Source organism: Psammomys obesus, unplaced genomic scaffold (genome assembly GCF_907164565.1).
Source record: "Psammomys obesus unplaced genomic scaffold, mPsaObe1.curated_primary_1811, whole genome shotgun sequence".
Taxonomy (NCBI): Eukaryota; Metazoa; Chordata; class Mammalia; order Rodentia; family Muridae; genus Psammomys; species Psammomys obesus.
The window spans coordinates 11,442,609-11,453,696 of record NW_026596149.1 but is presented as its reverse complement, the minus strand read 5'-3'; the positions used below and the strand labels follow the sequence as shown (position 1 = coordinate 11,453,696).

General features: G+C 45.2%; 1 pseudogene; it reads left to right on the top strand.

Annotated features, from left to right (window-relative positions):
- Positions 1 to 459: 459 nt before the first annotated feature.
- Positions 460 to 11,088, top strand: part of LOC129666582 (40S ribosomal protein S2-like) — a 29,548-nt pseudogene continuing 18,919 nt past the window's right edge.

The window sequence follows — 11,088 nt, the reverse complement described above, 5'->3', positions numbered from 1 at the left end:
TTGCTTAAGAAGTACAGAGTTTCTATCTTAACCATGAAAACATTCTGGAGACTGGTTATACAACAAAGTAAATACATTTAATGCTATTGAACTGTGCATCTAAAATGGTTAAGATGATAAATTTTATGCTATCACAATTCAAAATCATAGATAGATGCCAGAGAGTGGGCAAAGAGCTTATGGGCAAGAGTAAGCACGATGGTAAAAACGAACAAACAACAACAACAAAACAAAAACATGCAGAGTGGTTGGTATATGTTTGTAATCCCAGTGATGGAAAGATGGAGGCAGGAGGATCCTTGGGGCTTGCTGGCTAGTTTGTGAGCTGAATTAGTGAGCTGCAGATTCAGTAAAAGACCCTGCCTCAAAAATAAGGTGGCAGGCAGTTGAGGAAGACATTCACACACACATACATACACACAGAAGTTTAAAAATCACAGTAACGTGGGAAAACACCCAATGGCAGATGATGCTTGAGTAGTGGGAGGGCCCGGAGGACCTATGGGCCCAGGATCAGGAAGCCAAGGCAGTCAGTGTCTCAGGGGTTGTGGTTATGGTGGAGGCCTGTGGCTGTGGTGGAAGCCACAGGACTCATGGAGGTAAGATGGAAGACAATGAGTGGATTCCCGTCACTAAGCTGGGACACTTGGCCAAGAACATGAAGATTAAGTCCCTGGAGGAGGTCTATCTGTTCTCCAGGCCCATTGAGGAATCTGAGATTACTGACTTTTTCCTGGGTACATCACTAAAGGATAAGGTTCTAAAGATCGTGCCAGTGCAGAAGCAGACACGGGCTGGTTCTAGGCGTTTGTCGCTATTGGGGACTACGCTGGTCATGTTGGTCCTGGTGTTAAGTGCTCCAAGAAGTAGAGACTTTGTACAAGGGACCACCATCTTGGCCAAGTTTTCCATTGTCCCTGTGCAGAGGGGCTCCTGGGGGAATGAGATTGGCAAGTCCCACATTTTTCCATGCAAGGTGACAGGCTGCTGTGGCTCTGTTTTGGGGCGTCTCATCGCTGCCCTCAGAGGCACTGGCATTGTCTCTGTTCCTGTGCCCAAGAAGCTACTGATGATGGCTGGTATTGGTGACTGCTACACATCAGCCAGAAATTGCACTGCCGCCCTGGGCAACTTTGCCAAGGCCACCCTTGATGCCATCTCCACAACCTACAGCTACCTGACTCCCAACCTCTGAAAAGAGATTGTGTTCACCAAGTCTCCTTATCAGGAATTCACCAATCATCTTGTGAAAACCCACACCAGAGTCTCCATTCAGAGGACCCAGGCTCCAGCTGTGGCTACCGTAGAAAAAAAAATTTTTTTTTAAATAAAAGAAAAATAAAGTGAACTAAGTCTGCTAAGAAAAATCACCATAAAAGTGCTTGTGAAAGATTAGAAGAAAGATATATTTCTAAAAAGTCTTTCGAAATAAATTGGGGCTGGAACTTTTAATCCCAGCATTTGGGAGGGAGAGGCATGTTGGATCTCTGTGAGTTCCAGGTCAGCCAGGGCTCCATAGTGAAACCCTGCCGCATGCACACACACACACAATACACACTCACACATGTGCAAACACACATACACACCACACCACACACACACACACGCACACACACTAGAAGTAATAGAAGTAATAGAAGTAATAGAAGTACCTAGTTCTAGTATGGAATAAAAATAAATGAGAATTTCTCAAGGTATCCCATGCTGGGAGAAGAAAAAGGTACCAGTCAAGAACTCATCTCTAGGAAAGAGATTTCATACAGTTCTAACAATTCATCAGATCACCTTATGAGACTGAGGGCCAAACAAAAATGGGTCAGTGAGGGAAGGGACCACCGCTTGACCAGGCTTGCTAAAATGTGCAAATCCCTGGTCTCCTATTTTAACCCTAATCTCACTTCAGGAAAATGAAGTAAGGCTTCCACGGGCATTCCTGGGGTTTCTTTGTTCCTCTTCCAGGTGTGGCCAAATTTAATTAATCTCTGTTTTCCACTCTCTACTTCAATGTGGTTTTTCATCTGGCTTAATGAAGACAGGCGGCTGGACTTGACTTGGGTCACAGGTTGTGACCCTCAAGGTCAGTAACACTCTTTTTCTCTCACCATTTTGTTCCATAGAAGGTTCTAGAAGACGGGAAAGCACAGATCAGCTGACATTCCCTTTCCAGGAGCCTGAAGGCCCGCTGCTGCGTCCTCCAGTGGCTTTGGGCTCCTCATGATGCCACAGCCAAGTCACTGAGTCAGGCCCAAGGTTAATGAGAATTAATTCACTGATTAATATGCTGGGGCAGAGCCAGGCCTTTGCTTATGCTGAACTGTGTTTTGGACCCACAAGTTTTGCCAAAAATGAAAAAAAAAATTAGGATGATATATTTGATATGAGATTTATGTCATTAACTGGAAACCCGAAAGTGTTCTTCTGTGCATTGACTTTGTTGGTGACTATGAGCGTGGGCTTTTATTCAGAACTGTACACCTGGTGTGGCTGGTGAGGTTTGGCCACTGGTACTGATAGTATTGTAACAGCTGACACTTGCTGTCATGTTAAATTTACAAGCTATTCTGAGTCTTTTCATATGGCCTTGACCATAACAACTTGACGATTGTCCTAACAACCCCCTGTAAAATCTAGACAGGAAAAACACTTGCCCAACGATTCAGCTGGTGTTTGCCTGCAGTTTCAGAAGCAGCAATGGAACACAGATTTTCACTTACGGCTCTCAACTACTCAGGACCAAAGTTGGAAAGATGGTCAGGGATGCTCCTGCATTAACGATGCCAAGAAATGTGGTACTGTGGAAGAGGCCAATGTGGGGAATCTAAGGAGTTCTGATTGCTTTTTCCTTCTCATCTTCCTGGTCCCCTCCTTACTTTCTTGTGGCACTGAGGATGAGGATGGAACTCAGGGTCTGTGCATTGTGGGCAAGTGCTGTATTGCTGAGCTGCAATCTCAGGCCACATGGGGCCCGGTTTGATGACACCTCCAAATCATATGCTGTACCATCCTCAGCGACTTCACAAGGCCACACAGGCTGTTAAACACAGTCCGAGTATGGTTGTAATCGCGATTTGCAGTTCTGATAAGCATTCAGTCATGTTTTCAAAGAGAAGGCCCAGCACAAATAGGGCGGGTCCCCTTCGGCCAAACCTCATCTGGTGGCAGCTTGGTGTTGAGAGGGTGTTTTAGTAATCTACTGTTTCTGTAGCCAGACGCCTGACCTAGTCAGGTTAAAAGAGGAGAGTTTTATTTTTCAGTCACAGTTTTAGAGGTGTCAGTTCATGTGTGTCAAGTTTGCTTGGCCTTGTGGTGAGGCTGCTCAGCTCGGTGGGAATGCATGATAGAGGCAAGTGACTGTGGCTGCCAAAGAGAGAGGGAGGGGAAGAGATCCGAGCATGGTGTCCAATGACCAAAGTTTCTTCCACGATGTGCCACTGCTTAAAGATTCCATTTCCTCCCTCAAAATCACCAGCTGGGAGACTGAGCCTCTAGTACATAATGCTTAGGGGAACACTTCAGATCCAAAGCACAGCAGAGGGCCTCCTGGTGGAAGGAATTCTGAAGTAGGGTTAGGATCTGTAAACAAGGTCCTCCAAGAAATGGCGCTACTTTCTTCCGTGCTGTGGGAATAAGATTTCTGTGATCAGGGGTAGACATGGCTGGTCTTCAGGACCTTCAGCCTCTACCTCTGAGCTGTTCTCTCTTGCCTTGATTCTGCCCCCATAGGAGAAGGACAAAGGTAGATTTCTGTCTCCGTTACTACCCTCTGTGAGGGTCAGTCATGATTACGTGATGTAAGGAATGCTTACATACCTGTTTACCTATAAAAACATCTTCATTACGTTTTATGTGTGTGAGCGCACATGGGTGCATGCACACAGTTCCTGCAACCATGCGTGTAGAAGTCAGAGAACGACTTGTTTAAAGTCTGTTTTGTTCCTTCTACCATGTAGGTCCTAAGGCTCTAACTCAGGATGGTAAGCTTGGTCTTTAGCCACTGAGCCAACCCATCAGCCCCTGTGTGCCCATCTGTAACAGCTGTGTAATGCATTCGTGGCATGACGAACACCCAAGGGCCTTTCGTGCTGTTACTGTCTTATCTTTTACTCTCATCTCGTCCAAGTTCTTGGGTGTATATTCTGTGTGGTTACATTGAGGTTCCCCACAATCCTCTGCTTCCTCAAATGGCCATTAGCTCATGATGCTGCCACTGTCTAGAAGGATGCCACCCTCAGCTTCAGCTGGGGAATTCTCACTGATGGCTTGAGATCCTTAGAGGAGTGAACTGCTTCTGTTTATATTCCCATAGAAGGGGCAGATACTAAGAGAGCCCAAACTTCACTCCATTACAGTCCCACCATTGTCCCCACTCCCAGTCAAAGGCTCTGTTCTGTCAACATCCTGACATATGTCCCTTACACTAGATGCTCAATAATATTAGTTGAAAAGAGTTGGCAATACATATCTTCGAGCTTGAAATGAAAGCTCCCACTGGGGAAAGCTTAAGAGAGGCCTCTTAAAGGATATACTGAAATTCATTTCCAAAGCTTCCAAGCAAGACATTTGTCTTATGTGTAGAGAAGGGTAAGTAATCAACATACTTTTAGAGAGAAGATATGTCCTTTTACTATCACAAATAGACTATTCCCATGCTAACAAATTCAATGATGGAGAAGACCACTACTGTGTGCACCAGGAAGCCAAAACTGCCAAAGACCACCATGCTAGCACAACCTCTGTCTGCCAATGCCTCCTGCAAGACATTCCCTACCTGAAGAGAGACAGTTTAAATCTCCTCTTTGAAGGGCCTGCTCTCCAGAATCTTTACTTGGGCTATGTCAGACTTCTGTCAAGTGGCATTTGGTCTCCAGAGAGGGATTCACTGAGTAGAAACACCAGGGGGGCACTTGAAGCTTTTAGAGGCAGAAATAGAACCAGCTCCTTACAATTTTAAGATATTCCATCCAAGAAAACTGGGTAAAGTTGAGAAGAAAGTGTTATCTAAGACATGTAGACATCTTTTGGAATCTTGATTCCCGCTTAGATGGGGAGAAGAAAATCTATCCCAACATTACTATTGTGTTTGGATAAGAAATATTCCTGTTGGGCAGTGGTGACTCACACTTGTGATCCCAGCACTTGGGGAGGCAGAGGCAGGAAGATCTCTGTGAGTTCTAGGCCAGCCTGGTCTACAAAGGGAGTCCAGGACAGCCAAGGCTACACAGAGAAACCCTGTCTTAGAAAATAAAAACAAACAAAAAAGAAGTATTTCCCATAAGGCTCAGGAGCTCAAGGCATGATTGAAGCCAGCATGGAAGCACCAGTCCATGGTTATGACGTGGTGGATCCAGTCACTAGGAGGTGATTACATCTTGAGAGTTCTGCCTTATTAATGGGTTAATCCATTGAAAGGGTCTTCACTGAATGGCATCATTGGGAGATGATGGGAACTTTTGGAGGTGGGACCTACTTGAAGGAAGTAGATGACTGGGTGTATGCTCTCGGAGGCCATGTCTTATCCCAAGTTCTTTCCTGTTTTCCCCATTTCCTGGATTCTGAGAGGTGAACAACTCTGTCCCTCCAAATTCTTCCACCATGATGTCCTGACTTACCATAGTCCAGAGCACAATGAGCCAAGTGCCCCTTGGACTGAAAAGAATCTTTCCTCCTTTTAAATCACTTCTTGCGCTTGATGAACTGACCCCTACAGTTGCCCTAGGGACCCCTCATGGTTACTCACCCCACCACACACAAGGCTGGCAGGATCCACCAGCTGAAACAAGCCACAGGGTCACTTCTCCACTGATAAATCTTCACGCCTGGCATGGTGTTCAAAAAACATTGAGTCAGTAAGTGGATTGAATGTTAGCAACCAAACAAAATACCCAGTGGATCCATTTGTGTAAATTGCTTTAAGGATCAAATCAAATGCAATTTTAAGGCAAATAATCTTCCTGTTTGTTTTATTTCTGAGGCTAACCCAAGGACGGTTTAATCAAGGCTGGTGCTTTTTTATTGTATTCATTAGAATAGTTCAGGACCCAATTGTAGAACTTAGGTCCCTGAGAGCAAGGATTAACATTTATTTTCCATCCTCCTTAGTCAAACACTGGTGTCTGATTCCAGGAGGCAATGTGGCAAATTCAAGATGGTTAATTTTTAAATGCAAACTGTTAAAAAAAAAAAGTATTGTTTCCACTAGCTATATTACTTCAAAGTACTTATTGCAAGAATTTGCTGTTAGAAGCGACCTGACCACAGTGTCGTGGTGCATGCCTGTAGCACTTGGGAGACTGAAGGAGAATTGAAAGATTGAGGCCATTCTCAGCTTATCACAAGACTCTGTCTCAAACAAACAAGGGAGCAAACGAAATCCAAATGAACTTACTATGTATTTGTTTTACTATTTTTTTTTAAAGCTGAAAACAAGCCAAATCAAACAACAATAAAAAAGAGAGCAGAACCCCTACAGTTTCACTAGTATCATTCAAAGAACTTTTGCTCCATTCCCACCTGCAAAACAAATTGTGGTTTTAGGAAAGTGCACCTAAGAAGGGGACTTGCTTATCTGAGAAGAAAACAAAAGAGAAAAAAATCATGCACAAAGCAGAGATTTCATTGTCGAACATATGAGAGTCTGCCTCTAGAAAGTTCTCCATTTTGTGAGGAGGAGTTTTGACTGAGTGCCAGGGCACTTCCCTGGAAAAGGTTCTGAAAATATTAAGTAGAAAAAAAAAGGTTCCTGACTTTAATTTGATTTTCAAGGATTTAAAGATGTTTTCTTCACAACCATGGCAATAAGGGAAAACTGGAAACTGTGAAAAGGCAAGTGGAACCACGAGAAAAGCAATAACACACCCATTAAGAACAAAATGATACATCCCGCTGTCAAAATATGAATCCCCTCAGAATCTGTAGTCTTATGACTTTTAACCCCCAAAACAAAGCTTTGTGCTTTGGGGAAACAGATGAGAGAAATGTTTTCTGCTTTTGATCAGAACTTGTCTTTAAGTCTCTCCGATGAGTCATTCTGCCCAGTGAAATAGATTCTACCTCTGTCCCAGGGTGAAGATGCTTCAGTGAATGGCAGCCATCAAGTTCTTTCTAACATTTCCTGTGCTGGGCCCTTGGTCAATACCCACTAATGATTAGTGCCTAGGGATGTAGCTTACTTGGTAGAGTGCTTGCCTAGCGTGCCTGACATCCTGGGTCTGAACTCTAACACTGTGTAAAGCTAGGTATGGTAAAACAGACCTATCATCCCAGCAAGGAGTGTGGTGGGCAAACGGCAGAAAGTCAGGGTCTTTCTCTGCAAATACAGAGCTCTAGGCCAGCATGGGCTATATACTTTTGCTCTCTTAAGTAAACCAGATGTCCCACTTGAGACAAAAGGACTAGGAATTCTCTTTTATTCCTTTTTTTTTTTTTAATTCAGTCTCTAGTTACTTAGCTATAAATGTAGTTAGACCCGCTGCTTCTCTGTCTTTCTCCTCCTCCAAAGGGAGCTAGAAAAATGCTTTCTTGCCCATACTAAACCTCCTGTAGATGGCAAGGGCTTTGGCCTCATATTCAGATGGACTTGCCATTTCTCTACCTCATTCATCGTCTCCACTTCGTTCATCTTCCCTTGGCTGAAATCTCCAGGCCCGGCAGCTTGAAAGTCATGTGAATAACTTGCGTACCCTTTTGCTTCTGTTTACCCGGGGCTCAGCATTTGTCAAGTTACTCGTCCTTTCCTCCCTTTCTTCCTTCATTTTTCTCTTTCCCCACCCCTCCTTTCCTATACCTCCTTTTCTGCCCTGTTCTTTTTGTGTCACTGGGGTAGAACTCAGGGCCTTGATCTACTTCTGAGCTGTGTCCCTAGCCCCCTTACTTGGTCTCCTAAAAGAATGATGATTGACAGTGAACTCCTCAATGATGTGTCTTCGTGAACAGTGAGGGCTCCCTTCTGAATCACCCGCACAGGCAAAAGCAACACCAGTATTTGTGAATATTAGAAGTGTTGGTGCCAATCTCTTTGCCTGGGCCACCAGAGTGGTCTCCTTCCTCTACATAATATACCTTTTGATTCAAGAGCTGATAGAGTAGCACTAGTCTTCAGAGGCTCCTTCAAGAAGCCCTTGGCGAAATACTCTAGAGCGGGGTTCTCAACTTTCCTAATGCTGAAACCCTTTTAGTTCCTCATGTTGTACTGTCAACCATAAAATTATTTACGTGGCTACTTCATAACTGTAATTTTGCTACTGTCATGAATCATAACGTAAATATTTTTGGCAATAGAAATTTGCCACAGGGCTCACGACCCACAGGTTGAGAACTATTGCTGTAGGGCATTGGGATTTCTTGGGGGTCAGAGTGAGGGAAAGATGTTCCTTGGAAGTGTACATTTTTAGCCTTTTTCTTTTTTGCTGTGTATTTTTGCACTTTAAGATGAAAATTATTGACAAACATCCTGCTTATGAAGGGAACTCATTTTCTGGGCATAGTACCAGAGAGGGGCAACAAGAAGAGATATAATGGTAGAAAAAAATGGAGTAACATTAATCTCGCTAAATAAATCCCCTTGCTTTCCTGGGTCCAAGTTTCTTCTTGGATATACTGTAACTGACAGCCATTCCTAAACTAACTTCCGGGAAGCCCTGGCAGCCTATAAATTCTCAGCGCCAGAGGCCGGTCCCTTGGAGGCCTTCTCCTTCGACAAGGGGCCATTGTGTAAATCCCAACTCTTGTTGGTTGCTTCAGTTCCTCCCTGCAGCCACCTGGAGCTCCGAACCTGTGACCTCATAGGCTTGATGATAATCACAACTTATTTAGCGAGTGCATATCACATGATCTAAATGCTCTCTGTGAGCCAACTTGCAACACCATGAAGTAGTTGTACGACTTGCAGATGGAGAAACTGAGGCACACGGAAGCTTTCTTTTGCTGCCTTGCTGCTGTGACTCAAACAAGTAGGTCACTGGCCATCTCTGCTCAAGCTTATGGTTTCTACTTCAGCTATAACCTTTGATGGTAGAGACTCGGGAACTGAGTAAAAAATCCAAATGACTCCTTGCATCACCTTCTGGAAGAACACGCATTTCCAGTCCTCAAAGCCAACTTCTTTTCACGCTTTTGGAAAGTTAGTGCTGCTTTTCCTTTGGAAAGTTAGTGCTGCTGCTGATTGGCATGGAGGGGAAGGTCTCGGGCCTCTGTGGAGTTGAGCTGAGTTAAAAGGTGCTTCCCCCAACTCTCTGCTTACTCCCTGTCCATCCTGGGGCTCATCCTTCCATATCAGCCGCTCTGTCTGGCTTCCAGCAATTGCTTTATGTGTTGGACAATCCACCTGACCTGGCCTAGTTTCCAATGGCTTCTCACACATAACCCTCTGGAGACAGCTGTGCTGTTTCAAGAGCCAGCTCCCACGTGGGAGGTCTGATTTACTGGGTGGCTCAAGGGATTATCAAATATTTTAACTATTACTTGGCACTTGAATGGGAGTGCTTTCTACACTCCCTTCCCATATCAGCAGCAGGGACATGGGAGAGAATCTTCTCTTCTCTGCCCCTCATTACAAGGACACAGTACCTCCTTGAAAGGAACTCTATAGTCGCGGCTGCGGATAGCTCTTAGTTTGCGCATGCGCAGTCTGTCCACCTCCTTGCATGCATCCTACCAGTTTTACAGGTAAGGAAACAGAGGCTTAGGGGATGGATTCACACCGCAGGTAGGGCTGAGGCTGAAATTTGGGCATGTCTGACTCTAAAGACTTTTTTTTTCCCCCACTACAGCTGCTGTGGTCCTCGCTGAGAATGAAAGGGATGTTCACGCGTGAACATCCTAGGCAACTTGTAAAACTTCCCACTTGTTTCTGGAATCCGTCGCTGGGACTGACTGGGTTTATTTGGATGATTATGAACAAAAATTTGCATTTTGTGTTTTTCGCAGCTCAGGGTTTGACAGCTGGGAGGGAAGTGGGTTGAATGAAGAGCTCAGGGATTGGGAAGCAAAGAAGAAATGAGATTGAATTTAAAAATAAGAATCCTAAAGCCAGAGATGGTAGCAACACACTGCTAATCCCAGCACTTGGGGTCGGGGGCAAGGCAGGCCTGAGGCGAGCCTGAGCTGCAAAGCAAGATGCTGTCTCAAAACACAAGAACAAAAAGCCCAACCCAAAATATCAGAAGATGGAGGCTGTTTTGTATAATGAGTCGGTGCCTCGTATAATGAGTGGACACCCGTGCCAAGGTGTAACCCTTGAGGAATAACACGCCACTCCAACAGATCTTGTTCATTGTGGGAAGGGAGGAGTGTGGGCTTTGGGGAAGGGACAGTGAGTGAGCCATGAGGGCAGAGAGACGGGGCAGAGGAGGAGAGGAAAGGAGAGGGAAACAGCGAGGAGAGAAGCTGGAGCAGAGGGAGAGAGGGAGAGAGGGAGAGCGGTTATTCCGGCACACACCTGGCGCACCTGGCAGTGGCAGGTGATGACGTGAGTCGTTGCTGAGACGAGACGCTGAAGGCAGGCCAGCTGAATCGCCTGCACATTTACAAGCGGGTAACCAAGGGTTGGCTTCGTGTGCCTGGCTTATGGGGAACCGTGAAGTGACGGGTTTCAGCCTGCAGTGTCTACTCATCGAGCTCAGACACTCCTTATTTGGAATTAACAACCCAACGTCAACCAGTTGAAAAAGTCTATTTCTTTTGTTTGTTTGAAGTCCATTTCATTAAAGACCCGTACAGGTGAATAAGAAAACGGGAGTGCGGGAGAGAAAATGCTTTTGCTGAAGCGTTCCGTGCTCCGGATACACGGTTCATTAAGCTCATCTCTTTCCCCAGTTTATTAAAACGGTCCTTGCAGAGGCGGCAGTTGGGTATGGACCCTGCTAGCTGGGGTCGTGACCTTTCTCTTTGAAATGCCAGGGCCAGATTTTCTCTGATTTTGATCAGACTTTCCTTCTGATGTAATGAGGTTTGACTGTCTCTGGAATGTTTCATTACTGCGCCCACAAGAGCTTGGGAATGGCTGAGAGCCGGTGCGCGCTGGTGTAGAACACAGGTTTCCGGTGTCATAGAGTACGGAAGGAAATGACTGCCAATGGAGGGAAACTCAAC